The sequence below is a fragment of the Grampus griseus genome, assembly GCF_964374135.1.
Source record: "Grampus griseus genome assembly, chromosome: X".
Taxonomy (NCBI): domain Eukaryota; kingdom Metazoa; phylum Chordata; class Mammalia; order Artiodactyla; family Delphinidae; genus Grampus; species Grampus griseus.
In genome coordinates this window covers 88,446,795-88,467,848 of record NC_138999.1, presented here as the reverse complement: position 1 = coordinate 88,467,848, position 21,054 = coordinate 88,446,795, and the positions used below count along the sequence as shown (strand labels likewise).

Genomic DNA, 21,054 nt, shown 5'->3' with positions numbered 1-21,054 from the left:
ACACCCTGTGCTGGGGTCCGGCAACCCTTTCATCAGGGAGATTTCACTGCAATGGCAGGAACGCACCCCACCCACAACCCGTTGGCAGGGGTCCCGCCTCTGCTCTCCCCTCTCTGGGCCCGCAGCCCTGAGGAGGGGGCTTTGCGTCTGTCCCCGTGGCCGGGAGCTCCCACGGGGCAGGGGTCTCTCCTGGCCCATAGGAGGGAGGGCCCACATGCTGGGTGCAGACAAGTGCACAGACCAGTGACCAGGTCAGCAAATGAACAGACAGGGACAAACGCTGAACTGGAACCGCCCAAGAGCCCTGTGAACAAGGTGAACAAAGGTCAGGTGGACGCCAGCTCATGGTAGATACAAACACTACTAACTCAGGTGGATCGAAGGCCTCAATATAAGAGCTAAAGCCATAAAGCTTTTAGAAGGAAACAGAGCAGGATGCCTTCACGACTTGGAACAGGCAAAGATCTCTTAAGCAGGTCACAGAAAGTGAAAACCATTAGAGAAAAAAAATGAACAAAGAGCCTTCATCAAAATTAAAAATGTCTGCTGGACTTCCCTGGCACTCCAGTGGTTAACACTCTGAGCTTCCACTGCGGGGGGCACAGGTTTGATCCCTGGGCGGGGAACTAAGATCCCGCTTGCTGCACATCACAGCCAAAATACAAAACAAAACAAAAAAACTAAAATGTCTGCTTATCAAAAGACATCAAGAAAACAAACAGGCAAAGCCACAGATCGTGACAGAATATTTACAAAACATACATCTGACAAAGAACTGGTAAACAGATTCACAGAGAACTTCTATAATTTTTTAAAAATTCTAAACCCAATTAAAAATGGGCAAAAGAGGGACTTCCCTGGTGGCCCAGCGGCTAAGACTCCATGTTCCCAATGCAGGGGCCCTGGGTTCAATCCCTGGTCGGGGAACTAGATCCCACATGCTGCAACTAAAGATCCTGCATGCGGCAACGAAGATCCCGCGTGCTGCAACTAAGACCCGGTGTGGCCAAATAAATAAATATATATTTTTTTAAATGGGCAAAAGATTTGAAAGATGCTACATAGAATAAGATATACAGATAGCAATAAACATATTAAAGAGTAGTCAACATTATTACAGGCATACCTCAGAGATATTGCAGGTTTGGTTCCAGAACACTTCAATAAAGCAAATATCACAATAAAGTGAATCACATGAATTCTTTGGTTTCCCAGTGTGTAAAAGGTTATGTTTACAGTATACTGTAGTCTATTAAGTGTGCAATCGCATTATGTCTAAAAAGACAATGTACGACCTTAATTTAAAAATATGCTAAAAAACCCTGACCATCACCTGAGCCTCAGCCAGCTGTAGCCCTTCTGCTGGTGCAGGGTCTCGCCTCCAGTGCTGGCAGCCGCTGACTGATCAGGATGAAGGCTGCTGAGGTTGGGATGGCTGCGGCCATTTCTGAGAACAAAGGCACCATGAAGTTCGCTGCACTGATGGACTCTTCCTTTCATGAATGATTTCCCTGGAGCAGCAATGCTGTTTGGCAGCATTTTACCCACAGAACTTCCTTCAAAACTGGAGTCAATCCTCTCAAACCCTGCAGCTCCTTTATCAACGAAGTTTGTGTCATATCCTAAGGCCTTTGCTGCCGTTTCAACTATCTTCACAGCCTCTTCACTAGGAGTAGATTCCGTGTTAAGAAACCACTCTCTTTGCTCATCCATAAGAAGCAGCCCCTCATCCGTTCCCAAGTTTCATCGCAAGATGGCAGCAATTCAGTCCCATCTTCAGGCTCCACTTCTAGTTCTGGTTCCCCTGCTGTTCCCACCACGTCTGCAGTCCTTCCTCCATGAAGTCTCGAACCCCTCAAAGTCATCCAGGAGGGCTGGAATCAGCTTCTTCCAAACTCCTCTTAATTTGGATATTTTGACCTCTTCCCATGAATCACAAGTGTTCTTTTTTTTTTTTTCTTAATTTTTATTGGCCATGCCATGCGCGTGAGGCACGTGGGATCTTAGTTCCCCGACCAGGGATCGGACCCGCGCCCCCTGCACTGGAAGCACGCAGTCTTAACCACCGGACCGCCAGGGAAGTCCCGCAAATGTTCTTAATGCCATCTAGAATGGTGAATCCTTTCCAGAAGGTTTTCAATTTACTTTGCTCAAATCCATCAGAGGAATCACTGTCTATGGCAGCTACAACCTAACAAAGTGTATTTCTTAAATAATAAGACTTGAAAATCCAAATTACTTCTTGATCTGTGGGCTGCAGAAAGGATGTTGTGTTGTCAGGCATGAAAACAACATTAATTCCATTGTCCAACTCCATCAGAGCTCTTGGGTGACCAAGTGCATTGTCAGTGAGCAGTAACATTTTGAAAGGGATCTTTTTTTTCTGAACGGTAGGTCTCAACAGTGGGCTTAAAATATTCAGTAAACCACGTAAACAGATGTGCTGTCACCCAAGTTCTGTTGTTCCATTAACAGAGCATAAGCAGAGCCAATTTAGCATAATTCTTAGGGGTCCTAGGATTTTTGGAATGATAACTCAGTCCTAGGTTCAACTTGAAGTCACCAGCTGCATTAGCCCCTAACAAGAGAGTCTGCCTGTCCTCTGAGGCACTGAAGCCGGGCACTGACTTCTCTCTCGCTATGAAAGTCCTAGGTGGCATCTTCTTCCCATGAAGCCTGTTTCATCCACATTGAAAATCACCAATTATCTCAGCTAGATCTTCTGGGTAACTTGCTGCAGCTTCTACATCAGCACTGGCTGCTTCCCCTTCCACTTTGATGCTATGGAGACGGCTTCTTTCCTTAATCCCCACGAACCAAGTCTGCTACCTTCACACATTTCCTCTGCAGCTTCTGCACCTCTCTCAGCCTTTATAGAATTGCAGAGAGTTGGGGCCTTGCTTTGGATGAGGCTCTGGCTGAAGGGAATGTTGTGGCTGGTTTGTTCTTCTATCCAGACTACTGAACCTTTCTGCACATCAACAATAAGCCTGTTTTGCTTTCTTACCATTCGTGTGTTCATTGGAGAAGCACCGGTAATTTCCTCCAGAACTTGTCCTTTGCCTTCACAGCGTGGCTGACTGCTCGCACAAGAAGCCCAGCTTTCGGCCCATCTGGGCTTTCGACAGGCCTTCCTCGCTAAGCTTCATCATGTCTAGCTTTTGATTTAAAGTGAGAGATATACAAGTCTTCCTTTCACTTGAACGTTTAGAGGCCACTGTAGGGTGATTAACTGGCCCAATTTCAATATTGTTCTGTCCCAGGGAAGAGGGACAATTCCACTTACATCAAGTCCTAGAACAGGGAGGCTAATCTATGTGGAAAAAAAATCACACCCGTGATTAACTCCAGGGAGTGAGGAGGGGAAATGGAAATGGAAACTTTTTAGAGCAGTAATTCCCAAACTTGTCTACACATGAGAATCCCCTAGGAAAGCTCCCAGCACAAGCCCACAGCCCGGTGACCCCACAAGCAGATCAGCATCCCAGGCAGCCTTCCCAGGGGATTCCAACCGGCAACACAGCCACTCTGCATCGACCGCAATGTTCTACATCCTGGTCGGCATTTGGGGTACACAGGTATGAGTTTGTCAAAACTCCAAGAATCATACAAGTAAGATTTGTGTTACATTTTACATATAATAAATTCTCAGAAAACAAACGTAAAAAAGGAAACATCACAAAACAACAAACAGAAACACCCAGCACCTGCAGCGCTTCACTCTCTCTGAAGTAACTTGACACTTCTTCCCTGGGCCTCTTCCCACCGCGAGAAGCTTCCCCAGCCTGGGTCAGCGTCCACCCCGAGTCAGGCCGGGTGGCCATCCTCACATGAGCCAGTCAAGTCCAGGAACAGAGAAGTCATCCTCGGTCCCAGGGCCTGTCCGGTGTCTGCTCAGGCCCTGCGGATGCTTCAGTCTCTGGCCCATCACCCTGCCCCTCAAAGTCCCTGGGACCTGTACCCTGCAGGCCTCTCCCTACTCACCGATCCCAGCTCCTCACAGCATCTCTGCTCTCCAGAATCTTCCTTTTCCCTCTTGAGCACACCCACAGCTCGGGGTCGGAGACGTCTCACCTCCCGCCCCTGCCACCACACCTACCATTACGGACACCACGTCCCAGGCAGGGAAGAGGGTGCAGAGCAACTATGCCAGGACACGGTGCTTCCCAAAGTAGATGACACACCCCATCAGATTGTTACTGTAATAGTTACGTATTTATTTTAATATGCATTGCAGGAAAATGTAACTAGCACTTTAAACCCATATTTCAAGGATAATGTTACTTAGGAGAAGGTTAAATAAAAGAAATGAGTCAATTTAAAGGAAAATAATAACAATAACAGTACTAGTAGCAGTATGTGGACAAGATGAAAATTGCAAGGGTGAATTGTGAACAACTCAAGTCTGGGATCACCAGTACCATGGGTCACCAGCAGTTAACAAAATAATCAACAGCAAACTGTCCTGTCCCAGGAGAAACTCTAACTTCTCTTGTCCCTGAGCCCTTCCACTCCACCCTAAGGTGCCACGTTCACCCAGTGACCACAGACGTCCTAATGGGACAGTCGGGGTGGTATAAAAACCAAAACCCTGACCATGCAGAACAAAGGTTTATTCCTCAGCAGCTTTGTGGTGGTCGTTTTGTATGAAACCTGCGTCCCATTTATTTTTGCACAGTTATGTGCTGCCATGGTTTCAACCCATACTCTTTCCCTCCTGCCCCAAGGTGTGGCAAGAGAGCTGTAAAAACGTGGCCGCCAAGAAAGGTTCACGTTAGCGCTCAGAGAGGGAATGTCTTCCGTATTTCTCACTGCGGGGTCAGAAGTTGGCTCACAGTAGGCACGCAGTAAAAACAGGATGAATAGAGGAAGGCGACTAAGCTTGGAGCCTGGCTTTTCAAATTCAAGTTTGCAAACCCAGGTGTGTGACGGTGTGCACAGAAAGTCGTGAAATAAATACAGTCCTGAGAGTTTAGACACAGCCTACATTTTCTTGATGCCCTGATGGTAACTCACTTAAAATATTATTTTTATAAAACCAAGATAAAGAGTACATGGGGTGCGTGTGGCATATCTATTAAAATGTAATTGCCCCAACAATCACTACTTCTAAGACAGAAACACTTCCACGAGGTGCAAAAAGGTATGCTCGAGCAGAGCCAGGAGACACCCGGGACAGCCAGCGCTCAAAGACTAGGTACGCTGTGCCCCACACGGGGGAACCCCGCACACAGGGGTGTGTCCTGCACAGAGGGGAATCCTGCAGCCACTAACACGCTGGGTCTGAATGGTCTGAATGTACGTGGAAAAACCAAGGCACTGTTAAGTGGAGAAAACAAAGTGCAGAAGAGCAGGTGTGGCACAGCCCTACTATGAAATTTAAAAATGACAATATGAATACATTAATTAATATGGGTGTTAATATAAATCCACGTGGAAAAAGCCACATGACTATGCACCAGCCCATCTGTTAACCTCTGACGGGTGGGGAGACTCTCTCTAAAGCATTTATGATATGCTGGAATGCTATGAAAAGTCTGCAGTCAAACAAGGCGTGTTTGCAGGTAAGAACGCATACACTTGTTAAGAAGACTTGGAAAGACCATCTCCTTCCCCTCGGCCTCACTCAGACAGGCCCCTCCACGTGCAGCGTCTTTGGCCGGGCCCTGGGAGGAGGACAGGCAGCTCGGAGGACATGGCGCTGCAGCCGCAGGAGGGGGGCCTTCTTGGGCCAGAACCCGCGCAGCCCCGCCTCCCCTGTGTGCCCGTGTCTGCGGCCAGGGCTCAGCCCTGCCCCCATTTCCACATCAACACCCGGTCCATGCTGCTGCCAGGACAGCGCCTTCCTGACCCTGAAGACACATCTGTCCGGCTGTGTGCTTCTGGCTGTTTTGGGAGGCCTAGGGTTACTACTGAAGATCCTTTCTTGGGACTCTTGCTTTTATTTAAATATCACAAATATAATTCAACCACAAGAACTATTCCCCAGGAGGAAATGCTAAGAGGCCACAGAAAGACGTAAACTTTATTAAGACTAAGCGACTCCGAGTCAGAAGGGGTCTCTACTGAATTTGAATCTGGGGAGAGGATGGGACTGGGCACTAGCTCCAGAGCTACATAATACCAAAACAGCTTGTGCAAAGTCCCAGGGGCCACTGGGGGCAAGAGTACCAGTCTTCCCTCCCGTCTGCAGCCCCCCAGCCTGAAACAGCATCGCTCAGGGCCACCACCATCTGCAGCTGCCGGGAGAGGCGCCGCACATCCAGAAGCTCCTGGACCCACACATCCCGAGCTCGGAACTGCACAAACAAAAGGTTAGGGGAAGGGGGTGGGGTAGAGGGAATAAAGGCTTAAAGATTAAAGTCACAGGCAGAGACAGCTGGCTCTGTTTTTTAATAACGGAAAACACGAGTTGGGCCTGAATGTGCTCATTGTTCAGTAGAGGGGTGTCTACACAGGCAGGACTGGCTGGCGACAGCACGGCCTTCCCATCACGAGTCAGAGTCACCAACGGGGAGGAGGCCCGGGCTCCAGTTAGTGAGGGTGGCGTGGGGCACAGCAGCCAGTGGGCCACGGGGAGGAAGGGCTGGAGAAGGACACGGTCACGTGAACTCGGGGAGCCGGCGACACAGGGCGTCCCTCACACCACGCTCAGGAGCACAGACTGGTACAACCTCCTAAGAGGAACTTGCCAGTGTGGATCAGAGGCGTGAAAATGCACGTGCCCTTTGGCTCTGTAATTCCACTTCTGGTGTTCAAGCCCCGGGAAATGATCCAACCCAGGAGGACTTGGTACACAAAGATACTCTGTGCAGCATCATTTACAAGAGCAAGAAATCAGAAACAATATAACGTCCAGCGCTGGAGGAAATGGTTAAGTGTTTGTGCGTTTCTACCTGCCTTACTGCAAAGAGGATGGAAGGCAGGTTACATAAATACACAGGACAAAGGGGCAAGTGCAAGAGGAGGAATCACAGCAAGAGAAAAAAGAATGTGTTTAAAAAATGAGGCCAGAGCTGGGCTGCTTTTTCTTAATGCGCTGCGGAGGCCCACGTTCACACCGCCGCCATCCACCGTGACAGCAGCGGCCACCTGCGTGGACCTGCTGAGCACCCACCAGCCCACGTCCACTTTCACAGAGCCCTCTCAGCAAGCCCACCAGGGATTGATTCTGTCCTCAATTCACAGATAAGGAGCCCAGGCTCCAGAGGTCACCAGGGCCAGGAAATCATTGCAAGGTTCTGAACACAGGTTTTCTCTAAGCCAAGCGTGTCTGCTTTCCCCAACACCACACGCTTAAAGAAGCTGTATATTCATACAATGGAACACCTGCAGGCATGAAAACATGATGTTTAGAGAAAGTGACTAATGGTGTGGAGAAAACTGCCTAGGATATAATGTTAAATTTTTAAAAGCTGCAGAAAAACGTACAGAAAATTTATAATTTCAACCATGTAAACTAGATGATTATTTTCTTCCTTATAATTTTGCCTATTATCCATATTTTCTAAAATAGGTCTGTATTAGTTTTATAATCAGAAAAAAATGACTTTGTATTTAAAAACTATATAAAGGGCCTCTGTGTTCTTGTATCACAGCACACATCCCACCCATGCGCACACCAACCCACTTCTGCTTTCCATAAAAATTCTACATATGCAGTAGAATCAGAAAGTACACATCAGCAAAGGAACATCTTGTGTTTGTGTCCATCGTTCTGTTAATCATAAAGGAACAATTTCATTTTGCTCAGAACTTTGTCTTTACAAACGATTTGGGGTTATGCATGTCAGAAGACAATTACTATAAATGAGTTGTTTCCTTTTTATTCTTCTCCTCAGGCGGAGACTCTCACACAAGGCAGCAGAGAGGTACAGACGTACTTTCTGAGGCCTAACTGTAGCGGGGAGGGCTGCCCACACTCCAGGCCCTCCCAGAAAGGCAGCAAGAACAACCCTCACCCAGGGCGGCCTGTTGCCCGAGTCCAGCCAGGCCAGAGCTGCCTCCTGAAGGCCTGGCATCGGACACCTCCTGCAACAGTTTTATTTTTATTTTTATGTTTTGCGGTACGCGGGCCTCTCACTGTTGTGGCCTCTGCCGTTGCAGAGCACAGGCTCCGGATGCGCAGGCTCAGTGGCCATGGCTCACGGGCCCAGCCGCTCCGCGGCATGTGGGATCTTCCTGGACTGGGGCACGAACCCGTGTCCCCTGCATTGGCAGGCGGACTCTCAACCACTGCGCCACCAGGGAAGCCCCTGCAACAGTTTTGTACCTTTTGCTTGGGACATGGGCCAGAGTCACCCCCACCCACCCAGCTGCTCAAAGGGCTCTCTGGTCACTGTCTAGACGTGCTGTCCCAGACCTCAGAGCAAATCCTCACGGCAAACCCCTTGGCTTTGCCCTCTGCCCAAACCCCAACCCACCTTCTGGGGACACAGGGAAGGCTTAGCCATCTTCAGAAACTGACACGCCTCCAGCACCTCCACCTGTGCCTGAGAGGCGCTTTTCTGCCCATCGTGGAGGTGAGGAGACCGACCGAGGCTCAGAGAGGGTCTCACAGCCAGGACCTGCCCACACCCCACCAGACAGGACAGATCTGGCAGATGACAACAGCTCCAAGGTGGACTTTGGAATGTTCTTTTCTCTGCCGGTCACCAAACACTGTGCTCAACAAGACACAGGCCTGGTTTTCTATCATGAGACAAAAGAATGACAAGTTCCCAAGAGCTTTTTAATTATTTCTTTAAAATTTGCCCTCTCCACTACCATGGAGTTAACCACTGGGGGCTAGCTTCCAGCACTGCACAGCAGTGGACAGTCAGCTGTGTTCTGGTTTATCTGAAAGGAGGAAAAATAATATTTTAAATGCTTTAATAGTTAAACCAATACAAGGAGGGCAGATTTTCTTCATGTTTCCTCAACAAAACTCACAGAACAGCCTGGCCCCTCAACTTTAAAATTAGTTTAGGTTAAAGGAAGAACCCCAAACTGCCAACAGACTTCACGCAAGGACTGTGTGAAGTATGCATTACAGGGCGGCTCCTCAGAAGGAGCAGAGGGGCGGCAACAGCTGACGCCTGGCCACCTCCCTGGACAGGAACGAGCTCTGAGGCCAGAGCTCTGGTTTGATTTTTATGTAATTGGGGGGAAGCGAGGACTATTAAACTAATAATGTTCGTTGCAGACATTTTGGGAAATCACATGGGGAAAGAAAAAACCTTGGAAAAAAATACCTCCTTTATGTAAATGAAAACTGTGAGTGACCTTAGGGCTTCCCTGGTGGCGCAGTGGTTGAGAATCTGCCTACAAATGCAGGGAACACGGGTTTGAGCCCTGGTCTGGGAAGATCCCATATGCCGCGGAGCAACTAAGCCCGTGAGCCACAACTACTGAGCCTGCGCGTCTGGAGCCTGTGCTCCCGAACGGGAGAGGCCGCGACAGTGAGAGGCCCACGCACCGCGATGAAGAGTGGCCCCCGCTCGCCGCAACTGGAGAAAGCCCTTGCACAGAAACGAAGACCCAACACAGCCAAAAATAAATAAATATTTTTTTTAAAAAAAAGTGACCCCTAAAGTCGGCTGTTAAACTGACATGTTTTTAAATTAATTAATTAATTTATTTATTCTTGGCTGTGTTGGGTCTTCGTTGCTGTGCGTGGGCTTTCTCTAGTTGTGTCAAGCGGGGGCATGGGCTTCTCATTGGGGTGGCGTCTCTTGTTGCGGAGCATGGGCTCTAGGTGTGCGGGCTTCAGTAGTTGCGGCACGTGAGCTTCAGTAGTTGTGGCTTGCAGGCTCTAGAGCTCAGGCTCAGTAGCTGTAGTGCACGAGCTTAGTTGCTGCGCAGCATGTGGACCAGGGATCTTCCCGGACCAGGGATCGAACCCGCGTCCCCTGCAATGGCAGGCAGATTCTTAACCACTGCGCCAGGGAAGTCCCTAAACTGACATGTGATGTCTTTCTTTCTAGTGTTTTTCCTGTGCCTGTGGATTTCGTGTGTTACTGAACTAGGCTGAAATGGAATTCCTTGCCCTGCTTTTTCACTTAACATAATATTTAATGTGATTTTTCATGTTTTTAAATTTCTCCATAAGTATCATTTTCAAGAAGGGTGGCAAAAAGCGCCTTAATTTGTTCACCTGTGTGGTTTCTGATGTTCTGCTACTGTAAGTGATGGATGCTGAGAACATCTCTAAGCATAAAGCTCTGGCTCATTTTGATAATTTCCTAGAAGATGGATTACGAAACCACAAATAGAATTTATTTAAGGCTCTAGAGAGATTTCCCACAATTAGTCCCCAGAAAGGCTGGGCAAAGCCAAAACTTTCCAGTAACTGCCACTGAACTGGCCATCGTGCTCCCGCCAGCCCACGGTCCCTGCTGCCCCAAAGGTGTCTGAAGTGCAGGCACCCCCGAGAGGCTGTTTCCATCCTGAAGAGAGCAAAGGCCACCAACCAGGACAGGTGCTGTGTGGGTGGGAGGGGCCAGGGAGGCATGCAGGGCAGCCCTGCAGGGCTTGGAGTGGCCGTCCACCCCGGGGGCAGCGGCTGCCCTCCCGCCCGGTGGATAGTGCCTGCCCCACCACCACTCCGCCCATCCAGAGGAGAAACCTTCCTCCTTCAGAGAAACTGCTCTGGAGTTGGGCAAGCTCCATTCACATTCCAGCCCACCAGGGAGAGCTGTCGTGGGGTTGTACAAGGTAACCGTGCAAAGACTGGTGGCCGGGACAAGTCGAGGAAGTTAAAACCTTTTAAAGTCATTATTACCACCCAGACGACCAGGTGAGTCATCCTCTAAGGCAGGCACTAAACAACCCAGGCTGGGGGCAGGGAGAGGGGTCCCCTCCTGCAGCACCAGCAGCTGTCACGATCCCAGGACCCCCCGAGTGTGGGGGGCCCGCCAGCATGGACGACTGGAGGCTGGCCTCCTCTGCTTCCTTTCGGGGGCTGCTCTCTCTGGAGGGGGCTCTGTGGCCACGGCACAGCACCTGGTGGGGGACCCGAACTGCAGCACCCTTCAGTGACTCGGGAGGACAGAGCGAGCGGCCTGGGGGGCATAGAAACTAACCACCCTGCGGGCTCCTTGCACACACCTGGACACAGCTCAAACTCAAACCTAGACTCTGAGACCCATCTTGTTTCCTATAACGCCACGGAGCCCCTCACTTAAGACAAGCAAGCGCCCTGTGCCTTGGCGGGGGGCAGCCTCCAGAAGGAAGGAAAATGGCTGCGACACGTGATTACTGCCCCCTGACGATGGCAACCATCCCTCTCTTTTCTATCTAAGGAGACTGGGGGTACTGGGAGCAGGAAAGGCGTCTCCACCTTGGTGTCCCCCCAACAGAACAGGTGCTCAATAATATTGGGGAAAGGGTTATCAGTTAAATGACAAAAGGAGTCAAAAGACAGATTCAATAGGAGGGAGAAGAAAAAACCAAGCCAGAGAGAAAATCGGCCCACGGTGGAGCACTGTTTACATGTGTGAAGCTGGGGAAGATCCCCAAGTGTCTCGGGTTCCAGTCTAGGTGTCAGAGCAGGAGGCGGCCAGGGGGGAACGTGGTCCGGGACAACAGGACTCGGGCTCGGAACCCTGCTCGCACACTCGCCAGTGAGCCTGCCCAGCGCTGTGGGGCCTGAGCAGGGGGAGAGCAAAGGGGTGGGGTGCCAGCAGCTGGGTGCCCCCGACGGTGGAATCATCACGACCTGCAGGGAAATGAAGGGTCCTCCCCATTCTACGGGTTGTCGGGCTGAGGCTCAGAGGTGGGGTAACAGCCCAAGGCCAACAGATGATGCTGGAGCAGCCAGAAGCCCACCCCAGATGCTCCTTAAAGGAAAATTCATCTCATTTTACCCAACAATTCTACTCTTAGCTAGATCCCCAAAGTAGCTGAATGCCGGGAGTCAAACAGAGACTTGTGCGCCATGTTCACAGCGGCACCATTCACAACAGGCAAAGGTGGGACCAGCCCAAGTGTCCCTCAACGGGAGATGGAGCAACAAAACGCGGTGTACACGTACAGGGAAGGCTATTCAGCCTTAAAAGGGAAGGAAACGCTCACGACTGCTACAACGTGGAGAAGCCTTGAAAACCTTATGCCCAGTGTGGTAAGCCAGACACAAAAGGACAAGTATTGTACGATTCCACTCGCAGGAAGTACCTGGAAGTACCATGGAGACAGAGGTAGGACGGTGGCTGCCGGGGCTGGCGATGAGGTTAGGGAGTTAGTGCTTCATGGGGACAGAGTTTCAGTTTGAGGTGATGGAAAGTTTTGGAAATAGAGGTGATGGTGGCACAACATGGTAGCTATATTTAATGTTATTTAATTACACACTTAAAATGGTCATAATGGTAAATTTTATGTTATGTATGTATGTTATATATGTATGTTATGTATATTTTACCCCAATAAAAAAAAATAATAGGAAAGTTTGTATGGCTGCCATAAGTGGAAAACAGTGACATGCCACAAGGAGAAGGCAACCATTAAAAAAAAAAATGAAATGCTGCTGCTCTGCCTGTGCCTTCTGTGAGCTGCCTGCCCTGGGCGGAGAGCATGGTGGGCAGTGTCCAGAACCAGCACCATGGCCCCTCGCCCTTGGGTGGTCAGGGTGCGAGAGCACTGAGAAGGGTAGGGCTGGCCCAGCAGGCGGTGCAGGTCACCTGACACCATTCCCGTGCACTGGCGTGTGTGACCCACCTCGGGGGGCACTGCTCCCCTCCACTGCCGTCCGGCTCCCCACAGACCCACGGGCGTGGGAGGCCATCCTGGGGGCTGAAGCCATCCTCCCCACGACAGCCCCTCCTCCAACCCCAGCTGAGGAGGGCCCAGGACACAGGTGGGCAAGGCTAGAGAGGGGCAAGGTGCCTGGCACCTGGGCACGGAGGAGCTGGGAGCCCGGGGAAGGGGGCAGTACCAACAACCTCTGCCAACAAGACAGCCGGAGCAGAGAGGGGCTGCTGGCAACCTACCCTGCTCTACAGTCAAAACTTACACGGATGTTTGGAAACAGTCAATTAGATGTGATTCTGTGGAACAGTAATACCAAAGGTATTGGCATAAGGCAAAGTCAAATGGAGCGCCTTTCATCTAGTATCCTGGGTACCTCACAGCAGCTCTGGGGACCTCGGTAGCCTTCTCTCTCTACTATTTGCATCCAATGCCGATTCCAGGACTCACGGGTCTCTGCCTCTTTCCCTGAGTCTCAAGTCCCTAGAGGAGAACATCTGTTTAGGTATCTCTCCCTGGACCAGTTAAATACGGATGGGGTTGGGGGTGGCCAGGGTCACAAAGCTCAGACATGGTCCCTGGGCGCCCACACCTGCAGAGCAGTGTGTTTGGAGATGGGGGACTCGTGGGCTGTCAACCTTCCAGCTGGTGCCTACAACAACTCCCATTTATGTTCAAGCCTGCATTCTGAAAGTAACGGCATTATCACACTGACCCAGCGGCAGTGTGGACGCCCTGCTCATGGGTTGTAGAGTGCGCCATGGAGATCACCTAGTGAGACAGGCAAGAAAGGGAAGTGTAATGGTGTCTGTGGAGCTGAAAAAACAGTACCCTCTCCAAGGGTCAACAGCAAGCTAATATTATTATCTAGTCCCTAAAACTCTGGGGGTGAATGTGTTTCAGAATTCAGAACTTTTAAAAAAGTAATTTAGAATAAGTACAGACATACAGATCAATGGAATAGAACTGAGCTGCAGGAACAGACTCTCACATTTCCACTCAATTGATTTTTTTTTTTTTTTTTTTTGCGGTACACAGGCCCATCACTGTTGTGGCCTCTCCTGTTGCGGAGCACAGGCTCCGGACACGCAGGCTCAGCGGCCATGGTTCACGGGCCTAGCCGCTCCGCGGCATGTGGGATCTTCCCGGACCGGGGCACGAACCCGTGTCCCCTGCATTGGCAGGCGGACTCTCAACCACTGCGCCACCAGGGAAGCCCCACTCAATTGATTTTTGACAAGAGTGCCAACACAATTCTTTGGGGGAAAGACCAGTCTTTCCAACAAATGTTACTGGAACAACTGGATATCCGCAATGCAAAAGGATGAATCTGGACCCCTACCTCATACCATATACAAAAATTAACTCCAATAGATGAAAGACCTAAATATAAGAGCTAAAACTATAAAACCCTGAGATGAAAACATAGGCATACTTCTTCATAACCTTGGATTAGGCAAGCGTTTCTTAGCATAAGCAACAAAAGAAAAATAAATTGGACTGCATCAAAATTAAAAACTTTCACACAACATTGTAAATCAACAATACTCCAATAAATTTTTTTTTTAATTTACAACTTTTGTGTTTCAAAGAACACCATCAAGAAAGTGAAAAGACAATATAATGGGAGAAAATATTTGCAAATCATATATGTGATAAGGGATTATCTAGAATATACTAAAAGTTCTTATAACTCAACAATAAGACAAATAACCCAATTTTAAAATAAGCAAAGAGCTGAACAGACATTTCTCCAAAGAAGGTACATTAATGACCATGTGAAAGGATGCCCCACATCACTAGCCATCAGGGAAACACCAATCAAAACTGCAATGAGATATCACATCACACACACCAGAACAGATACAATCAAAAAGACAGACAGCAACAAGTGCTGGCAAGGCAGTGAAGACATTAGACCCTCCTACACTGCTGGTTGGAAGCAAACCAGTGCAGCTGCTGTGGAAAACAGTCTGGCAGTTCCTCAAAAAGCAGACACAGAGTTACCCTCTGACCCACAAATTCCACTCCTAGGTATAAACCTAAGAGAAAGAAAACATCCGTCCACGCAGAGACTTGAACACAAATGTCCATGGCAGTATTATTCACAGTAGTCAAAAAGTGAAAACAACCCAAATGTCCTTCAACTGATTAATAAACAAAATGTGACCTATCCATACTATGGAATATTATTTGGCCACGAAAAGGAATGAAGTAAGACTCCTGTGGCAAGGTGGACAACCCTTAAAAACATGATGCTCAGTGAAACAAGCCAGACACAAGAGGCCACATATTATCTATGACTCCATTTATACAGAATGTCCAGAATAGGCACATCTATGGACACAGAAGGTATATTAGTGGTTGCCTAGGGTGAAGGGAAGGGGGAGAGGTGGAGTGACTGCTCTTGGGGACGGGGTCTCTTTCTGGGGTGATGAAATGCTCTAAAATAGACTGTGCTGATGGTTACACAATTCTGTGAATACTAAAAGCTGTTAAATGGATACTTTAAATGGCTGAGTTGTATGGTATATGAATTGTATCTCAATAAAGCTGTTATAAAAAGTTTTGTTTTTTTTAAATTATTTAATTATTTTTTTTTTTTTTGCGGTACACGGGCCTTTCACTGCTGTGGCCTCTCCCGCTGCGGAGCACAGGCTCTGGACGTGCACGCCCAGCGGCCATGGCCCACGGGCCCAGCCGCTCCGCGGCATGTGGGATCCTCCAGGACTGGGGCACAAACCCGCGTCCCCTGCATTGGCAGGCGGACTCCCAACCACTGCGCCACCAGGGAAGCCCATAAAAACAGTTTTTAAAAAATATATACTTACTGTACAAAGGAATGTTCTATTATAAATTAACATCATAGAAAGATGTCCACATTGTATCATTAAGCAAAAAGAAGTTACATGTGAAGTACTTCAATTATGAATAAATTTTAAAATATTACCCCTAAAAAGGGAATTCTATACATATAAAAATATACCACATATTATGTAATGCATTAGCAGGAATGGGGCATTCCCTGTAAGTATTCACACTAAATGGGAAAACTGAAAAGTTTATAAATAAAAGTTTATAAAAAGTTATAAATAGCCTCAGTTAGTTCAGATCAGGCTTACAACTAAACTCCCAAAAAAACACTTTCAATTTCTAGAGGTTTTTGAATTTTGGAATTATGGATCAGATATGGTAGACCTGTATTTCTTACCATGTCCAGGTAAGGTACAAAATACAGCCATTGCTGCTCACCCATGCCAAAGAGCTCACAATGCAACCAAGAATCTCACAGAGAGTGAGGCAGAGCAGACCGCAAACTTCCCAGTATCCCCGAGAAATGTTGCTAACTTTAGAAATATGCAATGAGTTCAGTAAAACTAACTCTGTAAAAGATAAGGAAAATAAATAGCTCATTCTAAACAGAATCCAACACTATGTCGTCACTAACAATAATATTAACAAAGATCACGTAATAATACAGAAAAGATAACATTTTAAGTCAGAGCAAAATACAAAACTACAAAGATGGTTGTAAATAAATATACTGGCAAGTACAGGTGTGTGTTTATGTACTTAACCTATGCTTTAGAAACCTGGAAGAATATACAGACAATGGAATATTATTCAAGCCTTAAAAAGGAAGGAAATTCTGATACACACTGCAACTTGGATGAAACCTGAGGACACTGTGCTCAGTGAAATGAGGCTGTCACAAAGGACAAACACTGTAGGGTTCTACTATGTGAGGTCCCTAGAGCAGTCAGAGTCACAGAGACACGCAGCACGGAGAGCGTGTCCGCGGAGCAGAAAGGCTGCCCCCATGCCCCAGCACTCCGGCCCATCACTGCCAGGGGAACAAAGAACCGAAGGCAACTTCGTGTTGAGTCACTCCGTGGGCATCTGCAGAACTTCAGATTTCTCTCCAGTAGTCTTATGAATTGGCCAAATAAGAAGAAAGAGGAGCCAACACATTAACGGAGGACCTCCTGCCTGCCAGGCACCACAAGAAGATGAAGTGCTGTCATGCCGTTTTACAGACGTGGAAACAGGTGCAGGCAGATGGCTCATCCTGTTCCAGGTCACATTCCTTAGAAGCAAAACTCCAAGAGCTTTCCTCAGGAAGAAATGACCCTCTCTGGCATGAACGTGCAAGAAAAGAGCTTCAGCTTCACCAGAAGCAGAATTCACTGAGTGGCACATCATTCAGTGTGTACAGTCCACTCTGGCCACATCCACAGGAGGCCAGCACAGTCTAGTGGTCAAGACTGTGGGCTCTGGAGGGACAAGGTGGCATCAGAAGTCTACTCCACCACTATTAGATGACGGCCCTCAGCAGGGGACCTCACTTAAGTCACTTAGCAGGATAGGATGGGGGCGGGGAGGGTGTTTATCAGGATTAGATGAGATAACACAGGTCAGAGGATCTACGACAGTGTCAGACACGAGCTCAGTAAAGCTAACTGGCTACTGAAGGTGCGAGCTGGATCATTTATCCTATTTTCTCATAGCAACTCTCACCGGGAGGTACTAGGAGCACCATTTTTACCTACGATAAATCTGAAGCTCAGAAAGGTTAAGTAGTAGGCTAAGGTCACTCAGCTACTAATACAACAGTAGAACCAGAATTCAAGCCTGGGTCGGTGGGATCGCAAAGAAGGTCGAGATTACAGAGCACACACAGAGGGTAGATGGAAAGAAAGGCCTCTTGCTCCTCCTTCTCTCGGGCAAGGCCACCAACCCGAGACACCACCCCTGCGAGGCGGGCTGGGACAGGTCAGGAGCCAGAGCAGAAGCCGGCAGCAGGCCTCTGTGGGCAAGGACAACACTAACCCAGGAGAGGAGAGTGGGCAGGGGCATCTGCACAGGCCTGGAGGGACATCACCAGGCAGGGCTGTCTTGGGACCCACCCTTTAACCTATGTGCACAAATGCAGCAGAGGAAACCACCAAGTCCATGCAGTACGGTGTGAAACAGCAGTGGTGTCCCCTGGGCAGCTCCCTGACACAACCAGCAATGAGGCGCCGGCTGGGGGACTGGAGGACGACAGACTGCCACTGTGCCTTCCAGTCCTGGGTGCGCTTCCCACCACGGGCATGTGGCATCTAAAGGAAAACAGAATACTTTTCATAAAAATTCTGTATCAGTCACTTTCCCGCTATATAGTTTGGGGTACCCTCTGAGTTACCTTTTCTTCATTTATTAAAAAAGGGAAACACAAAACAAACTTTCCTCCCAGAAATTGTGGAGGGTTAGAGGAGACAATGCAGAGTAACAGGGACCCAAGCCTGCAGGTCTGTGACCCTCAGTTGCCGTCCACAGACTTAGTCCGGGGGCTTTCTCCCACTGAGGAAGGCCAACAACCCACAAAGGGGCCATATCTCAGTCCAAAGGTAAGGAAACCCAGCCTGCGGGTGAGGCGGAGCCCACCCACCCCAGCTGCCGCTGGACGAGCCCACTCCTCCAGCAAGAGAGACCTTTCCGAGGAGAGATGCTTCCAACCCTTATCACAATCTCGCTGGCCACTGGCCAAGTTCTACTTCCATTTTACACCAAGCCTCCTTGCTTTGTTTTGTTTTGTGTTTGTTTTTTTTTTTCTTTTCCTAAATCTGAAATTAGGATGGAGGCTGGCAGGAGGATCCCTTGAGAACTAAGGACTGTGGCTGAAAACACAAAAAAAGTGCTCAGAAAGCCCACCTGTTTGCCAAGCGCATGTGATCTGCTCGGAAGAATGTCGGCTGGGCCATGAGTCTTGATGGAGGACAGCAAACAAGCAGACAAACTCAGAATGCTCTCCACACACAGAAAGGACTTGGGAATGGGAACAATGACAGTCATTCTCCCAAGCATTTTATCCTTCATCTGCAGTAGAAAAGGGGCTGCACTGGATGGAAAAGGCCCCATAGGAAACCCTGGAGGCCCTTTGCCAGGGAACCGGGCCACACACCCACTCGCGCCCAGGCTGCGTCCCCGTGTCACCTGCCCAGAGGACGTGGTCTGTTGGTCACGTGTTCCAGGGCCATGTCCTGAAGTGCCCCCATACAGCCAGGGCCGTAAGCTTTTCAGGGGCGCTCAGGCCCTGGCAAAAGGAAGAATGACCTTCTTCCAAGTCACTGAGGCCTCCCAAGTCCCGATTAGGCAGGCGGTTCAAATCAAAGCTTCCGGAAGGAAAGGGTCTCCATAGAAAATACAGAAATAAAGGCCTTCACCACTCCATGAGCCATCATTTTCTTATTTTTCATTTTTAAGGCAAATGTGATTTTCAAAGACTAAAGCTTCCGGCTATACCAAGCGTCCCTGCCTGCAGGAGTAAAGGAAATCCTTTTCAGTTTTGTCTGTTCACGCACTCAATCTGACGGGACAAAACAACTTCATGTGCTTGGATCACTTCAGTGAATGTTTTTTTTCAACAAAGAAAATTAAGTTTTCTCCCAATCTATATGAGCAAAACAAAAAAGAACATGACGAAAGAACTCAGGGTTTCCTCTATGTTAAGCATAATGCAGATAAAAGGTCAAACTTTTTTTTTCCTTAATGCAGTTATTCCATCTTGTGTGTTTTAGTGGTTAAAATCTGGCAATTTGAGGTGGTCACTCTCAAACAGGAACCTCAAACAATAGGTTTTATCTACCTCCTAAAAAGTATGGTTCTTGGGGAAATAAATGTTGTGGGGGTTTTTTGCCCTGATAAGACAGTAATCTCCTACCTTGCTGACTCAAATGTACTTGCATATTAATTGCTTCAGACCCCCAAATCCCTGCTGATCTGGCTAAACTGTGGGCCAAATTCAATAATCCAGCAACCTCCCATTCAATGTCTCACCAAGATAACTCTGCATGTTTAATTTAAAAGTACCGATCGCTTTCAAATGAAGTGCTAACGCCAGCCAGCCCTGCTGCCACAGCCCAAGGCTCTGACGGACACACCATGAGTTGGGGAGTCCAGTCTGAGAGCTTCGGATGACGAGGTGAACTGCCTGCATCTCTTCCGAACGGTATCTGTTTGCCCAAATCAGCCCTTTAAAACATGCCCCTCTTGGTTAATTTCCCTGATACTGAGGCGGTGAGATCGAGCCTCAGATAGTCAAATATTATCTGCACTCATTGTATCTGATTAGCAAGAAGTACTCAACCCTCCAGCCAATGTGAATGCCTAGCTACTCAGCTGAACTGACCTAAGGCACTTTTTCCTTTCTCTTCTGTAACTGTGTTCCATGTTTGACCCTTCAAATTTATTTTAAGTAGTTTTGCAAACAGCTTCCTCTCCCCCTTCCTCCTCCATGCTGCCAGCATCTCACGTTTCTCGTGCACAGAACATGTTTTGTCTGCCCTGGGAAGTGGCACTTAGGGAAACGGAGAAATCGCCTCAGTCAAATCGGAATCAGAAATAGGTCCCATTCATTCAAGAGATTAAAACAGTATCAATTTCCTTTTACTAGAACAAGTCAGCATGAAACCTGGGATTCCCAAGTGCTGGAATTCATGGCAACCTTTCTAGGCTGTGAAAACAGGTCTTACTCCCGGCCTCACAGTGAAAACGCCCTAAAATACATTCAAACTCCTGGCATGGTTTCACATGCACTGAATCAAAATGCATGACTGCATCTTTTCACACTGAAATCCAGACTTGTTCAATAATAGTGACAATGATATTTTTTACAGTAAAATAACAATTACAATAATAACAACAGGGATCTGGAGATTTAACAGAACAAGGCAGAGCTATCAGTGAGAAGTGGTTTTTGATCCGTGGTAAAGTAAAAAGGTCCTGACAGCCGGCACAAGAAAGGAACAGGAGGTCAGACTAACTCAGTTTGGGTTCTGGGCTTCTGGAATCACAAATGTTCCGTGGTAAAGATTCAATATGGACTCTGGAACGTCACACAGTAAGCAAGCTTAATGGGAAAAAACAATGTGCCACTTTGAACTTGGATTCTGTGTACTGCTTCTACCAATTTGTTGGCCCCCAAATGCACCTACCTCTAGAAAGTTTCATTTAGAAATATCACTATTAAACTAAGTTTGAGTCTGAATAAAACAGAAGTAAAATTTGGTTATGGCTTAGAAAATATTCACCCAACAGTTCGTCTGGATGCTGCTGATTTCCCGTGAAGAATGATCTTCGGAAGCCGAATTTTTAGTGCTTCTCCTCGGCCCCCAAAATATGTTACTTACTGAAACCACTTCCAGTTTCACTTCATATGCTGAAAAATATCATGGGGAAAAAGTATTTAAATGTTTCACTTGTAGGAAAATAAGATGGTTTCCACACTTCAAATTTGCCCAAGAGACTCTCTTTTAAAACAACTAAAAAGTCTAGTCCCTCAATAACAAA

The 21,054-nt window shown here is 48.1% G+C and overlaps 1 protein-coding gene across 1 annotated transcript in view; it reads left to right on the top strand.

The window, feature by feature from the left end:
- The window catches only part of LOC309817577 (nuclear RNA export factor 2-like), a gene marked incomplete at its 5' end in the record, with an annotated part of 107,932 nt that overhangs the window by 30,524 nt on the left and 56,354 nt on the right, over positions 1-21,054 (top strand).